Raw genomic sequence first — 18,937 nt, 5'->3', positions numbered from 1 at the left:
GAAAAGGGCCTCAAGTTGCATCAGGGAAGGTTTAGAATGAAAATTAGGAAAAATTTCTTTGTCAAGTCCTGGCACAGGCTGCCCAGAGAAGTGGTGTAGTCAGTCCTGGAGGTATTCAAAAGACATGTGGATGTGGCACCAAGGAACATAGTTTAGTAGTGGACTTGGCAGCACTGGGTGAATGGACTTGGCAGTGGTGGACTCAGTCTTAAAGGTCTTTTCCAACCTAAACAACTCTATGAGTCTATGACAAGCCATCAAGCAGAAATTGTTTTGTGAAACTTCCTGCAAATTCAAAATATACCCTTATCAGCTCCACTGCAGAGGTTTTCATGTGTCTGTATTTAATTCCTTTACACAAGCCTCCAACAAATCTGTGAGATAAAATCCCTCTATAAATGCCATCTTGTGTTTTCATAATAAATCACATTTTTCCATATTTCTACTTTATTATTAGCATGGGCTCTGCTCAGTACAGAGGTCAGATTCATTCCTGCCATGACATCGTTTTTTTCCTTCTTAGGCCAAGGAGGAGTTCTTCAGTATCATATTATTGACTCATATTCCATTTTTGATCCACAACGACAACATTTTTCTGTAAATCTACTGTCTAGCTAAGTTCCCCATCCTGTGTTTGGGTAAATGCTTTATGCTTCTGTCTGAGGTTGGTGGCTGGTTTCTCCCTGGTTTGGATCTGACAAGACAAAAAAGCAAATTTCGCTGAAACAAAGTTTTTCCAAAGGGGACCCTTTACCCACCTGATCCCTTCCCAGTCTGTTGCTAGTGATGCCTGATAGTGGAAGTAGGAACACATCCTTATTTATCAGTGCCCTCTGGCAGTTAGTTGGGTCTGCTCTCTCTCTGGTATGCTGTGCAGGAACAGGCTGTGTACTTGTGTTTCATAAAGATAGTTTAAGGATATCGATGTTTTTGCATTGATGGGACACAGGGAAGGTGATGAGTGCATTTGTGTATCTGAGCAGGGTGTGAGTGGTTGCTGGGTGATTAAAACACAAAGCATGCTATGGTGAGGTAGATTATTTGAAGAATGTACAGCAATGAAAACCACTGGAGGGAAGAAGGCAAAAAATCCCTTGATTCTAATACTCAACAGTATGCAAAAGGTTAGGCAAGAAGACAGTCCAAATATAATTTCAGAGCCTGATTCAAATCCCACTGAAGTCAATGAAAAATTCTCTTTGGTTTCAATGGAGTCTGAACTTGATCATTAATAGCTGTCATTCTGAGACTACACTTACACATCAAATGTGTTTTAAATTTAACCAAAAAAGGTTAGACAAGTAAGGCAGCATATGAACTGTAAAATTTGATTAATATATGGTAAAATCAATTTATTGAGTCCTATCCTACTTCCTTTGGAACCAGTGAGAGCTTTACCATTGATTTCAGCTGTAGAAAAACCTCACTGCTTCCTAGAGGGAGCTTTCCATCTGAGTCTCCAACAAGGAAATGCTCATTCACAAGCCGTGTGATCTAATCCATGGCAGCTTTAGCAGAACACACTGACATCCCTAGAGAGCAGGATGAAGTCAGATCAGGTCTGTAAGATGAACCAAGGCCACGTAAAGCCTTGCTTAAGTCAACATAAGGATATTATAGTCGAGATTTCACCACGGCCTTTCCATTGCAGTGGGAACTTGAAGCAGAGAGGGTTGAGCGAGAGTTGAAGCGGGGAGACCCAGTGATGCAGGGTTACGTAATAATCCAGCCTGCTAATCACAAAAGCATGGATAAGCATTTCAGCCTACATCCCACAGGCAGCATCTAATCTTGGAGATGCTTTCTGGTGGGGTGTTTTATTCGCCTTTCTCTTTCTTTCTTTTTTTTTTTTTTTCTTTTTGTTTTCTTTTTTTTCCCCAATTGTCACACAGCCTGAGGTGAAAGAAAAGAAGCACACCCCCCCCTCCCAATCCCCCTGATAAAACACAGCAATCAGGATAATGATTGCAAAGGATCATCAGTCTTCAGGACATGACCTAAGCATCACCGAGGGCTAGAAGAGCATTTTTCATCTCTCCCTTCCTTCCCTCCCTCCTAGTTTGTCACTGCAGAAATGTAGGGTAGCAGGTAAGCAGAGATGGTGTTTCTGATTCTTAGACAAGACCCACGATAAAATGTACAGGTCAGCCCTCTTGGATCAAAACCAAAGGAAAAGGAGTAAAGAATCCCTGAGAAAAGGATTAAGCAGGAATCCTCCAAATCCCTGCCTTGATTCACTTGTTCCTAGAAACAAAAAGAAGCCAACTGAGCTTGCAATTGCCTTTCCCAGATGGGAGACAGGGACTTTCCAAATTCTTCATCTGTCATCAGCCAGGGATAGAAAACCCTTGTCATCATCCAAGGAAAAGAAAAGGGTAAACATTTGTCAGGGAGATGCTCTGTATCTCATTTGTTAAGCACCTGAAGTGTAAATAATTATAGGTCAGGCCCTGCTATATGTTATTTGTTGTCCTATTGTAGAATTACTGTAAGGTAATATTTCAAAGGATTTGTTTACAGGAAAACTGTAACCAGGTTACATAAACTCCCAAAGCAAGGTCAGAAAACTTACTTAATATACTTTGTTGATATGGATCTTTTATTCCTAAAGGACAGCAATGAAAAAAACTGAAAAGGGTTGAGAGTACACTCTTGTATGAAAATCTGTAAGGCAGTTGAAACAGATGATTACAAAAACATTTATCTGTTATTGTCACAAACCGCATTAATTAAGCAAATCACATATATCTGTCCCATGAGGGCACTAACTATAATTCTTCAAAGTTTTAGCATAGCTGGGATCCTACAAGATATTTCTGATACCATGATATCTTAGAGGTCTTTTCCACCCTCAATAATGCTATGATTCTATGATGTGGTGCTGTTCAAAAGGTTTAATATGCTGTTAGGAAAGGAAATTAATTCATCTGTGGGAGATGAGAGGGTGATCAGCTCTACAGGACAGAACAAATTCAGTGTACAAGTGGAGAATCACATATTTCAAACTCTCTCAGCCCTGACTAATTTAAAACAGATTTCAAAAAGGAAGATAAATGGGAGAAGGGAAGCTTTCCCAATCACCAGCAGTGCCAGCTGTTTTACAGCAGAGTTATAGGGAATACCCAGGGGACACTAAGGGGCACATGACCAACTAAACTTCAGGTGTTTGCTGAACCATCAAACACCTGAACATAACACTGATCCCCTCCTAAGGGCTGGGATATATTACAGACCTTGCCAGGGAGTGAGCATCAGTGCCATGGGGCTTACACAGATTGGCACCTCCCTGCATGGAATGCAGAAAAGACAGACTCAGAGTGGTGATGGACAATGAGATCCAGTCACTTTTGTCACTCCTGAGCCCACATGTAAAATGTACTCACAGAAAAGCATTTTACCTTGCTCATATGTAACCTATGAAACCTGTGGGTAAAGAGAAGCTTCACTGAACAGCTCATCTGTAATGTTCTGGTGGCCTTGCAAGAGGGATTAAATAACTATTAAATAGGATGGAAGATTGAATATATTTTTCTTTTCTCAAACAGCTTTGAATTAGGTTATTCTTCAGAACCATGGAGAAAAAGAGGTTGTCTCATGTTTGAGACTTTCCTTATTCTTCTGAAAACTGAATGACAGAGGCGAATTAATAACAGAAAAATAAACCTCAACAAAACCCCCAAAATGAACATGCTCTTTTCACCGCATTGAGATTCTCCCAGAGGTGAGAGCAAAACAAGGTCTTTGGAATTTTGGATGCATTGACAAGTTGTTTTCAGACTGTATATACATTTATAAAACCACGTTTTACTTGGTTAGTAATGTTTTCAAAATACATGGACCTCTGAAATTATTGTACAAGGCTCTTTCAGGGAGGCTAAAATGCTTCACTGCACCTCAAAATATGCAATGACAGCACAGCAATCAGAGGCACAGTTGCCACCGGTGTCAGAAATACCTGCAAAGGGGAGATTTAAAGGATGAAATATGCTAAAACCCATTCCTCTACTTAAATGACTACAAAAAGACTATGATATATGGTAATTCATTGCAAGTTCTCCAGCACCATCCCATCAGAGCACCTCTCAACCTTCATGTATTAACCTTAGAAATTTGCCTAAGGTGAGGTCATAGTCCTAGCTCTGCTCTAGCAACAATCAGTGTTGAACAGATGAAAACTCAGGAAAAAGAAAAAGCTAATTTCCTGACTGCCATCATGTCACCTCCTTTCCAGAGGAAGTCTTTTATTCATCTTGACCTCTGTGTCATGCTCAAGAAGACCTTCAGATCAACTTTTCCTGCCATGTAAAATTCAATATTCCAGTATAGGAGAATAAATGGATGTGGAGAGGATTGAAAAGCAAAGTACTCTTACAGAAACACTAATTATAACCCAAAATTTGGAGTAGATAATATTAAAAAAAAACCCAAGCAAATAGAATTACTAGATTATTTATGGGATTTATTGCACTTTCCACAAAATAAGGTAATGTAGTTTATATAACCAATTAGATGTCTGGAAATTCTCACTTTATCACAAAACTGAGTCAAGAAATGCAAGAAAACTCAGGAGGTCACCCTGGAAAAATGCAGTTAAAAGTTAGCAGCACCTCCTTTGAAATTGCTTACTTTGAGGGCAAAACGTGGCATTAAAAAACTCACTTTCTTGATGTGATTTTGCAGTCTGGTGCCACCAGTAAAACAATCTATGTTTTGTGCCTTATTATTTGTTATATGAATATTTTACTCTATCCCAAGTGAGAAAAAAAATAAAATCACACCTCCTGCATAGGCAATGGCAAGGAGCTTTCTGTTTCCTCCTGCCTAGAAATCACACAGCAGCAGAGTGTCACAGGAAAGAATGGCATCTTCAGCTAACACTGGTACTCCTCCACAATAAATAATTTACACTTTATGATACATTGAAAGCAGATCTTAATTAAGTGCAATACAGTTGCACTTACTGATCCACAGACCTATTGGACCTGAACAGATCAAATTCTCATCAGTCTGTAGACATAACCTTTTTTCAAGAGGCTTATTCTAAATTAAATCAAGCACCACATTAGATGTTTAGACCGACTTTTTAGATTGGTGTGTGCTCTCCTGGCTTCAGAAACCTACTGCTAAAAATATTCAGCTACGGAGTTTATCCAGATTTATAAATAATGTGGCTGGTGCAGCTGTTCTCCTAATGGCTGTGTGCTAAGCAGACTTTCAAAGCCTGGCACGGCAAAAAAAGGGATCCTTCAGATCCCACAGGCTGCAGGAGGAAGATCTAGAAAAGTCTTGAGGTTTCACTACAACCTAAAAGGTCTCAAGCTACAGTCACACAGCTGGTGCTGGTCACGCATCTCCAGTGCAGAAGCACCTACCAGCCCATGGCTGCAATTAATACAACAACAGGTTCACAGAGCTTGTTCACATTTTCTTCCAAATAGCTGCTAAATCAACACTGTCAGGGAGCAAAGGACTATTGCTAGAGGCAGTTTATCTGCCTTCACTTTCACATAAATAAAAGGGGGAAAAGTTACATTGCTGTGGGAATTTTAGAAAGAATGATTCTATAACATTAAGAGGAAGAACATATCACACTTCTAAATGACAAGTTACAATTTTCTATTCATTTTGGAAATCTTTTTGGTATAGTGTTTTGTGTGCAAATATGTATCTAGGAAACAAAAGAACAGAACTAAAATAGTTTGCTAGTAGTACAGGAACCACTAATAGTTTCTATAAATTCCTTTCCTTTTTTTTAATTTAAGCTGAACTAAAATTTTTGCATCTCAGGAAAATTCATTTCGAAGTGACATGTTTAATTATCTTCAAGGGACTTTGTAAACATGAACCAAATCCAAATATATTTTAAAAAATTATTAAATCTTAGATTCAGTAAGGATATTTTATTATATAAAATATTTCTTCACAAGAAAATCAACACTAAAATAGGGAACTTTTTGCTTCTCCCATTAAATGGTGAGATTTATTTCCCTTAAAAGGTTTAATTACTTCCTGTTCACTGATCTGCTCCAGTGTATTTGCAGAAGCTGATGTCACCTGGACCTTTGTACAAATTTACTTTTCAGCTTAGTGAGGTTGCTCATTATAAATACGTTAAAGTAAATTCTAAATAAGCTATTTGCTACCACTGCTAACATCAAGAATAAAGAAAAGAAGAGAGGAAGAAGGATACGAAGAAAAAAAAAACCAAAAAAACCCTTCACAGTTCTGGTTTTCTTATTGAATACTGCCTGCAGCCACTCAATTCAAATATTTAAATTTTGTCAGCAATTAGACAAGCCTGTTGTGCTTAAGATATTTCAGCTAGTCCTAAAAGTTAGAATAATTTTCAGTGGGAAACACTTATCTTGTTGAATTTGATGTATTTTTTTTTCTGAAGTATGCAAGAGGGATGGTTTAAAAGCTGCTTACTCTGCCTCAGTACTGGGAAACTGAAGAGACTGCATTTCTCTCTGATTTTTGTGACCACTGCAGTATCCCTTGTTCACAATTTCTTTCCCAAAGAGCTACTTGGAGAAGTGAAAACTGAAAATCCATTCTCTGTGCTGATAAGTTTACCAGCACATTAAAGGCAGTAAAACCACAAAAGCTAAAAAAGCCAAGTGTGCCATGATTTTCATCTTTGTGTCTCTGTACCAGCCTTACAGATGCACACATCCCGTGTCCCTGTGGCCTCGTGCAGGTGAGCAGCTCCAGGCCAGTCCTCATTACAGAGTCTGCAGCACCTTCTCCTCGAGAGTTTCCACAGCCTGATATGCTGATAAGCAATTTCTTTTAGCTTGGATGTGTGACACTGGTGCTCGTTGTAGCATTGTGCATTTCCTTCACTTACGTTAATGGCTACAGAACGTGTCAAGATAATAAAAAGCCACTATATGTCCATTGTTAAACTCCTGCTTCAATTAACATTTTTCTTTTCACTACTCTGTCCCTTTGGGTAGAAATTCTAGGCTTGTCTATTTTACAAAAGACAGGTTCATTTAAAAATAGCTTAAAAGAGAAGAAAATGCCAATAATCCAACTCAGAAAAAACACTCACCAATTTTTTACTTACTATATAACACAGCCTGAAAGACTTCTTTAAATGTTCACCAAAATTTGGATTCATTGCTTTATAGAATGAAGTAATGCTTAAAAAGGTGCATTTGTAACTTTTTATTTGCTCTCCCTGATGAATGCTCTTGAAAAAAATTCTAAAGAAATAGGTAAGTATTTTTCACAGTGAAGTACAGGCAACGCTTGCCTGTATTATCCATACCAATTGTGATGAAATTCAACAAACTTGAGTGGCATAGGTCAAAAAATTCTCTTATATTTTGCAAAACTAAATGAAGTCACCAGAGTAGTGCCATTAAAAGCAACCAAGACATGGAGTCATTTAAACGTCTTCCCCTAGATGGCTAGGTTAAGCTCTGTTAAAATTAATCCTTTTTCATGCTGGCAGGTGTAACAAAGAAAACCTTTTTGTATGGAGTGCAAAGAGGGTATTTTACCCTCTCAAAGGAAAGCTGCTTGATATTTCCATGGAGAAAACAGCACAAGTGATTAACAATTTAGATTTCCCATTCCTAAGCTTTGTTTATATAAATATATGGGGGATCATTTCTGAATCTGTAAGAGGATTTTCTACAGTCCAATGTAAAGAACTTAAAACTGCCATAAATGAGATGTTAAAAAAAAATAAACAGATTGCCTTGATAAATGCCAGTTATTGCAGACTGAGCTCCACTGTAGTAACACACAGAGCAGCTGACATTTAAAAGGAACCTGACTAGAATGCTAGCTCCCTAGGTAGAATTTTTTCTTCTCTAAAATAATCTCAAGCCTTTGTGTGGTTCCCACAAGACAGGATCTCTGTAGTGGTGCTCAGCCCTTCCCGGCTCACAGTTATGACCTACTTCAGGACAGCCTTTTACACACACCCAAGGAGCAAATGAGCATCTTCTTGAGCTGGGTCCAATGATGGGCATGTCATTGCTGGGACAGAAGGGACTCCAGAGACCAGTTCTTTGACATAAACATGAGCTTCACTCTCCTCTACTTCCCTGCTGACTTTCATCCCTCTTCTCTGCAGGATTAATTCTTCCTCAGAAGATTTCCCAACTAATATTTGCTTTCACCAATTTGATTTCCATCAAGGACTGAACCCATTTTCCTTAAGATATAGTGCTGTGTTTTTTCCAAATGCAGAGACAGATGAAAATAGCAAGCAACAGTAGTTTCCATCTTCATGCTGCTTTCTTGCTCCCTGGAGCTTTACTCTCAGCACAGAGAGAATCAATATGCTTTGTCCTGGCTTGTGGGAATTGCTTCACTCACCTGCTTCTTGCCTGCTCTCTTCACAGGTCTCTCCCACCAGTTTTAAAGAGCAGGACCCCAGTCTCTGACTGTCAGAAGGGCTGACCCCATTTATGGAGAGGCAGCTTTTGTGCTGCTTGATGGCTTGATGCTTGATGGCTAAGCCTGCAAGCTTTTTGGGGGTATTTTTAACTTTTTTTTTTGCTTTGTTTGAATAAACAAATCCCTCCACTCCCATAACTCTCATTTTTTGATTAGCAAACCTTGGACTGCCTCAACTACTCCTGTTAAACACTGAACATATCATGCATGTTAGTACAAAATTTGCATAACTGACCCCTCTCAGTTTCTGGCAATGATGCATAAAATCTGTTTCTTACTTGATGATAAGTATGCTTGTTAATAAAATTTCTCACTGGCCCAACAGAGGCAAGTCAAAGAATGGGCAATAGTGCATTTATAGATCAGAAGCAATAGCCAGGTTCATGACTCAGAAAGGACCAGCTCTTTGCTCAGAAAAACCCCAAATGACTGCTATAGGATAACTATAACTAATCCTCTACCCTCTTCCACACTGAAAGCCATGTGTGAAAGTACCAGGAAGAGCATGCCCACAAAGCCAACCTTTGCTCCCATGTCCTTGCCATGACAGGTCATCTGCAGCTGCTATGCAAGATGTGCCAGGTGACTTCACCAGCAGAAACAGATTAGCTTCTGACTTCTACCCTTACTGCTGACCAAAGATTTTCCACATCCTGATCTTCCTGACTGCAGAGGGATTCATGCTGGGCATGGTCATAAATTCTGAAAACTGTGATGAAAGGAAATACAAAATGACTCTAAACAGACCCTAGGACTCTCCTCAGTGCGCTTGAGAATGTCAGGACCATCACTGCCTAAAACCCACAAATACAGGAAGCCAAAATGTCTTTGTTCTATTAATATCTTTTGAATTCAGAACAAGTTTAAAACTTTGAACTAAATTTCTAGACTTTGGAAAGTTTACCCTTTACACAGAGACGAAGAACTAATAAAGCTGGAAGGAAACAATACATTTTTAAAGCTGACTGAGACTCAGAACATCGGGTTAGGACTGTTCAAAATGCGCTCACTGCCACATCATTTTGACAGTACAGCAGTGTCTCAGCAGGTTGTAATGCAACTCCTTGGTATTTCTAAGTGCACTGGGCCTCTAGGATCACTCTCTGGGAAGAGACGTCAAGGTTGTTATTAGAAAGTTGTTTACATTTAATTAAAACGGTCAACTTATCTGAGCTTCCATAAGGTTAATAAACCCATCAAATTTCTAGAGGGATTATAATCAGAACATATATGTTCCAGTAACTTTCCTCTGTTTCCGCAAGATTTCTATAAAATATTTAAGTCCATCAAATATTGAACATGCACACTTAATGATCTAAACTTTTGTTTTAGAATGAGGTTTTTGAGTTTGAGAAGTTATCTGTAAATACTTAAAAGAAAACTTGGCAGAAGCACTCTTTAGCTAGAGGAGCTTGTGAAAATCTGATGGCCTTTCATTCGGCCTGACTAGTTTAAAGAGAAACTCTGCAGCCTGTACAGGTTTAACCTCTTAATACTTCCAGGTTTTTGAATCCTGCACTTTCATTGCCTAGAGGTGTACTTTTTTGTGATCCTGCACAATTTCTAGGTGATTTATTAGCCTCTATTCCAGTAAGGACAGCAGTAATATTTCTACACTCATGGGCCATCTCCTCTGCTATAGTCCTTGTGGACCCACTACCCAGTGCCTACCTTGGTTCACGAGGATGCTTTTCTGAAGTGCTGCCTATACTGACAAGCCAAGCACACTGTCCAAGTGATCCTTCCTCCTTACTCAAGGTTTGGCATGGACATGCCCTGATCCTGCAGCTGAGAGCTGCTGTGAGAAGGACACATAGGTAAGCAAGCTGGAGTGGGGCGGGAGCAGCCAGACGCCAAGTGGATCAGGTCCCCGGGGCACAGCAGGGAGTGCACTGCCTTCTTGGCCCCGAGACAACCTGTGCTATTTTCCACCAAGTAGCACTTGCTGATGATATCGGCAAGGCAAGGCCCACAGCCAACTCATGCATTATGTTGCTGATGTTACAGAATCAAATTTTATAGGAGAAGGCAGCTGGAAGAGGCCTCCAGAGAAATCTAGCTCACCTCTGTCCAAACACAAGATCAGCAATGCTTGCGTCATTTTGACAGATGCTCATCCAACTTGTTTGTAAAGCCTTCCGATAGCAAAGGCCCCCTAATCTTCCCAGCAAGTCTTGACTATTCTTACCATTATAAAGTAAGGGTTTTTCTAATGACTAACCTCTCTTTACAATCTGAGCCTATTACTTTGTCTTATGCAAACTGATCTTTAAATACATAAAAGGGAGTGAATAAACTGTTTATTCACTCCCTTTTATGTATTTAAAGATCAGTTTGTCTTCCCCCAATCTTGTCTTCCACAGACAAATTTTTCATTCATTCTTCTCATCTGTATTGTGGTTTCTATATCTGTGAGCATTCTGCCTAGTCTCCTCTGGTCCTTCCAATCTACAGCTACAGTTTTCCAGCCAAAGTGGCACCCTGTTTCACAGTGGTTTCATCAGAAATACACTTCTGTAGTTTACTTATAAGAAAACATTGTGAAACAGCATCAAATCCCCCAAGTCAAAAGACACAATGAATATAATTTCCCTCCTGTTCAAAAGGTGTATTGTTCTGTTACAGAAGGAAGTTGGACGTATTTGATATTATTTGTTGTTGATAAGTCTGTGGGCTTTACTTGCTTCCATGTGGTTATACATTATCTCCTGAATTTCTTGGTCCAATATTTTGTGAAGAAATTAGGCTGCACTGTCTCTATTATCCTTTTCCTTCTTTAAAAGTATACACTAGGTTTCCTTTTTCCAGCAGTCTAGTACTTTCCCCACCATCTGTAAATTAACAAAAGTATCCATAAGCAGTCCCTATTTAGGTATTCTCCAGATTTTACTTGTTGAAAGATGAGGTCTTGCCATTGTGTCACTGGATTTCTTATGGCAACACGGACTGAGTTGGCACTTTTAGTGAAGAAGTGGCTTACTGCCAGAGAGCAGTAAGCACAGTAATCTTTGCAACTTCATCTGCTAATAACTTGCCTCTGTTGTGTAACAGGACGGCAATTCTTGGCCATCTTCTTACTGTTCTGGTCATCTGAGGTCCACTAGGTCACTGTTACTCTTTATCATGGGAAGCCTTCAATTTTTTAGTCTTTGCATGTAATGGGATATTTTCTTATCTTTTTTTAAAAACTGCTCCCTGTATTTTCCACTATACTTGCTGTCTGGGCCTGATACCTCAGATGCAGAAATTGCCCAAAATGCCTCCTTACAAATCAAAACCTTTAATAAAAGAAATCAACTTATTTTGTCCCTTTTTTTTCTTCTGAGTATCTTCATATTTGTGGCACTTGGGTTGAAAAATAAGGGATTAGATTTGGTTGTCAGGATTCATATACTAAAACCAGAATCTTCCTAAAGAGAAACTATGTTTCTGCTCCTGCCCAGAAAGAGCAATATATCGGATAAACTGTGTTCAATCAGACATGTATATCAGCTGCATCTGGCCACTTCACATCTGTTTCAGTGCTGTTTTTGAGATATATAAAAATCCAACAAAACAAGGAACAGCATGTCTCATTAGCTTTCCAAGTGGGACAGGAGACTTGCCCTACCACAGAGGATAGGCAGTAGCATAAAAGTCACAGCCCTGCAGAGCCTGCCCATTTCTGCAGCAATCCTGGTAGGGCAACACTGGGGGCGTGGACCCTACTGTTGTGTGGGCCACACAGCAGGTACAGGTAGGAGACTGTGGGGGACAGAAACCTCTCAGATGGAATTCCCTTTACCCAGCATTTTAGGTATCAGAAAAGCTCTATGACATTTGTTGAAAATATCTCCTGCATAAGTCTTCTGTGAAATTTCATCTTTAAGTTTCCTTCTTTCAAAGCATTAAGTAGATGTTAAAGGCATTTTTTCCCTCCTCAGTATATTTTCAGGCCTCACTGAAGGATAAACCTATCATGTTTCTGACCCACTAGAAAAGCTGCTTTAGTGTTGCAGGAAATGTAATCTGTATGACCGACATGAAAGTGTTATAAGATGTGAGCTGCAGAGATTTTGGAAGGTTGTGTCTGAGCCACCACATCCATTCTTCATTGCTAGGCTTTGCAAGCTAATATCCTCTTAGCCTAATTTAAAATCATTAATTAAAACTGATTTGAAACTGACGTGTAATGTAATAAGGACAAGAGGTCCCATGCCAAAAAAGAAGAGGAAGTTTTAAGAGATGTCCATATATTTATACTTGCTCTGCTTTTCTTGAATCAGAATTTACTGTACAACATGACCCTAATTTAGGAAAGTCCTCAGATCCTTGAAGTTTACACACACATTTTGATGAAAAATTAGTAATTACTATGATGAAACTAGGAACCAGGCAGGCGGCTAGCAGGTTTTTTTCAGGAAATTATAAACACAATCCCTCTATTTCTTGGTCCTCCAAGGCACTGGGTATATCACATCAACGCAGTAAGGAAAATCTGTTGAAATCAGTTGGAAATCCTGACTAGCACAATATGAGCTGTTGCTGCAGTGTAAGAAGTTCTTCATCTCAGCAAGTGATATGCTACAACAGGTTTTGTGAAGCGAATTCATTTTCTCTCCCATGCATGCTGGGGTGGAGGCGGGGAGGAGGATGGGGAACGGGAAGTAGAAAAGATGGTAGAATGGTGGGGTAAAGAAGTTAATTTTTTTTTTTATTAAACCTTTGCTAGTTTTCAGTGGGTGTAAAAAATAGTTAAATTCCATAATTAAATTATAATTCCAATCTTAAACAATAAAAAGAAATCCTGTAATAATCTATGTGCAGTGCCTGACAGCTGGGCCGTCTGATCCTTGCAGTCTGCTTACAAATTGGTATTAGTGGCACTAATAAAGCTGATTAATGTTGTGACTAGAGACCCACTAACCTGACACTGCCAGCTGGGCGCACAAAGGCTGTCAATCTACATGGCAGCTGTTAAACTATGAGCGCCGTAGCCTTTAATTTACATTTCAGCAACCTCCTCACTGTAATGCATTTTAATGGGCACGAATAAAAACCGCTGGTGACGTGCAGGAATTTCACAGGATATTGGTGTGTACACATTATATTAGTAAAATACCACTTATCAAAAGACCAGAGATAAAGCCAATTCTTTCCTCAGTTACTTTTCTTGGGACCTGTAGCAACTCTGTCATAAGTGATGCACTTGCTGCAAATCACCACTGCTGTGGCTGAGGGCACATTTGCAGCCAGTTTACCCATTCTGAAGAGTTATGATAGCTCATTAATTTCCATTGATACAAATATCCATGAAGATACTATCTGCATCTTAATGGCATTTTCCCACAACTGCTTTGCTTACATGTACTTTGGAGGGTCCCAGAACAGGTCCTGTCCATCGTTGGTCTTTCGCAAATTATCCTTCTGATGCTTTTTGGAGAGCCCACGGCTGGACTAGGGAACCCAAGCAACTCATTCCCTTCAACATCTTATTTTCTGGTGAGAAGATTGCTGCATTGCCTGTGCTCTAACTGTACTGTGTAAACTATATGTAAACAGAGGTTTATAAGCTTTTAAGACTATCAATCCAGGACCTTCTATAAATATTCAGTCCAACTGATCCACTTACTACTTAAATGCAAAGAATTTACACTAATGGTACATGAGTTGCTATATTAAAACAAAAAAGGGAAGACGTACAAATGTTCCAAGGCTAGTCCATAGGAAATATGGTCTACTTTCTTTGGCCCTAATAAAAGCATGGTTTATTATGGTTTATTATTTATTATTTTCCTGCTTTGTAAATTATATCACATATGCAGAAATTCTGGTCAGCATTTCCTTAAGGCAGATATCCTGATAGATTTTTGGTAGGTTTTTTTTTTGTTATTATTTTTAATTTCTTGGTCTTTGACTGTTTTGCTGCCAAATGCCCAAGAAATGTCCTTTCATTGTTCCATGGTGTTGCCCCGGCAACATTCAAAATCTAGAATTTTTTTTTTTTTTTTTTGAGGGAGTTATATAGTAGGTAAGTGGCAGAGGAGAATATGATGTGAAAAAGAAAAGAATACAATCCCAGAGTGTTTATGTTACTCATTCTAAAAAACATATATAAATATGAGGACATCACAAATACTCAAACATATATTAAAATCTGAAATAGGCTATAACTATAAACTAAATATGTCTATCTGAGAAATCCAATCTATTGTCACTGAGTCTTTGCTATCAAGAATAGATTTCCTTCTGTCTCAGTTCCCAGAGAACAGGTGAGCATGTACATATTGCTGAAAAAAAAAACCAAAAAAACAGAATCGAGCAACTTGCAAAAAAAACCTCATCCTACAATTCATAGAGAGAGCTAAGATTTAAACCCAAGTCTATTAGCTCTTGTTCCTGGTGGTTTTTTATAACTTGACAAATCTTCTGTTCTCAATGAAGCACAGTATTTTTTTTTTTTAATGCAGCCTTTTGAGGACAGGGACAAAGAGCAGAGAATTAAGGACATAGTGAGAGTTGGGTTAACATTTGTCTGCATAGCCCAGGTCATGCATCTTGGTTTGCTGTTACTTCCGACTCACACAGTATCAAGTTCAAAGGCAAATAAGGAGGCCATGAAAGGAACAGTGTTTGTACACTACTCGGAGTACAAAAATGAAGGTACCCTCTTGTCACATCACCAGTCAGCTCTTGTGCTTTTTGTCTTTTCTTTTGTCATTTCACAGAAAACATTGTGGAGGGGGAATCTGATGACTTCCTAACGCTGCAATCTTGCTGATTTAAAAATACTTTTTTTTCTAGTATAATACTAAAAACTGGGGAGAAAAAAGCTACCAGAAACTGTACTATACAGTCAGCAGAATAAGGCAAATTGTACCCAACTTGCAGGGTGCACTTTGTTAATATAGAAGTTGCAAGGTCTTGTAGCTTATTTGGGTATCTGTCACTGGGGAATCTACTGCACCTCATGTTCTCAGGCATCCTCTCTCAATGATTTTGGCCAAAATGTTGCACTACTGAGCTGCCCTCAGCTGCCTCCCCACAGGGCTAACAGACTTCCTTCCACAAGCCGAAGAATCATTTCCTCAGGAGACTGTCATTAAAACCAAGGCAGAACTCTGTTCTCTGGACAGATGTAAGGTGTGATGCATTTGCAATACTGGTTCATTGTCACTGGTCAGTATCATGAGACCATTTCAACCCCAGGAATGATCAAACCTTTCTATCAGTCCAACTCTGATTCCCAGGACAGTATCATGCAGAAAAGCAGACCAAGTAAGTCCAAGATTCCCCTCTTCCTTTTCCTTCTGCAAACTAAAACAGGAGTAAGATGACAAATAACATGCATTATAACTATCAATAAGTCCCATGATTTTTTACATCTGCTGGGGAGGGGGAAGGGAGGACATACACAATAAAAGCTGTTAACACAGTTAAAAATGCAAGGCCAGAAGAAGAAAATCTAATCCTAACATCTCAAACAAGATCTAATGGAAGTGGAGAGAACCATGAAATCACCCACTTATTTTTCTAACTTCCATCAGATAACAGGATTCAAAGGATAGTATAAATGCCAAGATGGATTAGATACAATAGATAGAACCAATTGTTTGTTCAGGCTGTGCTACAAATATGCCAGTCAAATGCATATGTAGTCTTATAGGACTACATGCAGAGATGTAAATGTTTAACTTGAATAGATTGGGGCTGATGACATCCTTAGTCTGCAATCTTTACATGACATTTCCTTTCCCTTTTCCCTATTTCATAACTTAAATTAGAACTCGTAAGAAACAATCTCTCTCTGGATTTTTTTAGTATAGCAAGAACAAAAGTAAAGTTGTACTTTTTAGTACAAAACTAAATTGAGTTAGTTTACATCATCTCTAACAATTCATAGAAGCATTAACTTTTGAAATGAATAGCTGCAATTAGGCCTAGAAAACTTTAACAACTGTCTTCTGTAGGTGAAAGGAAACTTTTAAGTGGGCACTGACTCTTGCAGTAGAAGTTAAAGCAGTGAGCTTCACCTTATCAAATCAAACTGTGCTCTGCTTTTAATGGAAACATCTTGTCTTCACATACCCACTCAAAGGTTTCACTGAGAGAAGAGCTTATATACAATATTTCTCCTTACCCAGTTTAATTTTCATGAGTTCCTACTGATAGGGGTCAAGTGAAATAACATTTCATAAGCAGAAGTTTATGACTAGGTTTTCTTGCCAGAACAGAATGACATCTGTTCCCATGCATGTTTAATTTAAATATTTTTCATGAATGTGGGATGATGGTATAAATATTTGAAATCATCAATATAGTAGACTGCACTATAGCATGGAAAGGCTGCTGCACAGCTGCTGTTAAATTATAGATTTCTTATGCAATGAATACATTTAACTTGTCTTTTGAAGAATTAAAAAATTATGTCTTCTGTCTAAAATACTTTGTCAGATCTTTAAGAGATGTTCTTCATATGACCTACAGCTTACAGACAACTGAAAGCATAACTCTGTGACCCCATCATGAGTGACACTTACATAGGCTGAACTGATGGAGCCAGGGCAAGAGCACACTGCACAGGGGCGATGAGTGAGTTTCTTCTCTTTGTCATCTTTAATCTCCCCTACTTCCACTCATGAACCTGTTCTCAGTAAAAATAGCTCCCAGTTCCCACATCTTGGTCTGTGGTCTGATTCTCCAGTTTACATTCTAGAGAACACTCATCTCCCCAGTGTTGACTTGAAAAAAAAATATAAAACCAAACACCACTACAACAAAAAACTATTTTTGCCTTTGTCTCCATCCCAGGAACATGATGATGTGCCAGTTTACATCATCTGTAAAAATTCTGACAACCAAGTCTCAGAGGCAGATGAGACTCTTCCTTATGTACAACTCACTTAAAACAGCCTGGAGAAGTTTTTGTTAAGGGCAACCAAATCCAGGATGTGAGGGAAAGGACATACTGGAATGTTTCATGGCATTTTTTATGCTGATATCTGGAACCCAGGATGATATACAGTGAAACAAACATTGGCAATTTTCACAACTTAACAGACAGAAAAATGAACATTTTGTTATGGTCCACCTCATGAGCTACACCTTCTTAAAAAGAAAAAAAAACCACCTTATTTTAAAAATATTTTTGGCAGAAAAACTCTTCTTATTGCAGGGTATGTTTACATACTGTTACTGTGATCTAAAAATGAATTCCTTGATGGAATAGTATCTTTGGAGTCTTAGCATTACAAAGACTGCTTTTAGACTTTTTAATTGTTAAAAGCTAATTACAAGTTATATAATTTTGCTGTGCCATTCATTTTGGTGATTATCTGTTAATGCAAACCACCTAAGTGCCATAGCACTGGGGAAGGCAAGACATGTAGTGGAATATTATATGTGTGGTGGCATAAAGCTTTATTGGCATGAGCTAGGAATGGATGCATTACTCATGAATGGTGAAGCCAGCAGTAAATTAAGAAGGTGGCCCCAAGTGAGTATTAGTCACCTAAATACAACCATATGCCACCAGATTTTGCATTACTTTTTCACAGAAATGTTATTTCTAAGATTTGCAGAGAATTTCTAAATGGACTCCAACTTCCAAGCCTCACAAATGAAGACCTAAGAACCAGCATGTGTGCAACCCACCTCACCCCTTCCAAACATTAAATCATTAATGAACTCGCCTATAAATCAAGCTGTTTATCGCAAACAGAGCTGTTTTACCAACCATTTCTGGGGAGTAGAAACAGCCTGCATTGAATGCCATGAAGTCACCCTGCTTGTTTCTCTTTGCAAAGCTTAGATCACAAACCACTTCCCACCTACTGAGGGGAGGCTTGTGTGGCAGGAGCATCTAAAAAACAGTATGAAAACTGCTGATCTTGATACAGTGCATCATGCCTGCAAACTAAATGCTACATCTTTGACAAAGTTGCAGAATTCAGGGAGTAACTATGAATATTACCCATCTTGCAAAAGATAAGCTTGTAAGAGGCTGTTATGGCCCATATATAGCATAATATAGGAGTTGTCATTTACTACCATTTGCTCAGAGCAGCTTTTGAGCCACGACAGCAATATAGAACGAGCTCTGTGTTGCCTTAGCTGTGTTATTTTAACAGTAATTCAATTTGCTGGGTACATCGGGTCACATTTTGGTAACTTGTGAGTGATCTGCAGGGTAAGCAAACACATCAGCACCATCAGGGCAAGGACTGTACACAGGGGCTGTACAGAACACAGCTAGAGGCACCATGGGCTGTGCTGGGCACTCTGCTGCTGCTTTGGCTGCCTTCTGCCATAGCTTAACCCATAGCTCTATGGGAATTTTTGCATTCAGTAACAGTTTCTACAATCCTTTATGTGAAAAGGGGATTGCCATACAGGTCCTGAACATGCAGCCACATGTCTCTGAGCTGTCTTGTGCCCAGAGGGCAGGAAGCTTGAAGTCAGTGCAAGGAAGCTTGAAACAACTGGGCAAGGAAGGTACTTAATGCACAAGCACAGCCTGGGAGAGCTTAAGAAACAACAT

General features: G+C 39.0%; 1 long non-coding RNA gene across 1 annotated transcript in view; it reads right to left on the bottom strand.

The window, feature by feature from the left end:
* Window positions 1-451: 451 nt before the first annotated feature.
* LOC146434826 (uncharacterized) overlaps window positions 452-18,937 on the bottom strand; it is a 124,903-nt gene continuing 106,417 nt past the window's right edge. Inside the window, exons 3-4 of the long non-coding RNA XR_014853513.1 lie at window positions 2,573-2,664; window positions 452-694 (exon numbers count right to left, since the gene is read on the bottom strand). This is a non-coding gene — a long non-coding RNA (uncharacterized LOC146434826). The remainder of the gene's footprint in view (window positions 695-2,572; window positions 2,665-18,937) is intronic.

This window comes from Lichenostomus cassidix, chromosome 7 (assembly GCF_008360975.1).
Source record: "Lichenostomus cassidix isolate B80296 chromosome 7, HeHo_3.0, whole genome shotgun sequence".
NCBI classification, from domain to species: Eukaryota; Metazoa; Chordata; class Aves; order Passeriformes; family Meliphagidae; genus Lichenostomus; species Lichenostomus cassidix.
This window is presented reverse-complemented; position numbering and strand designations above follow the sequence as displayed.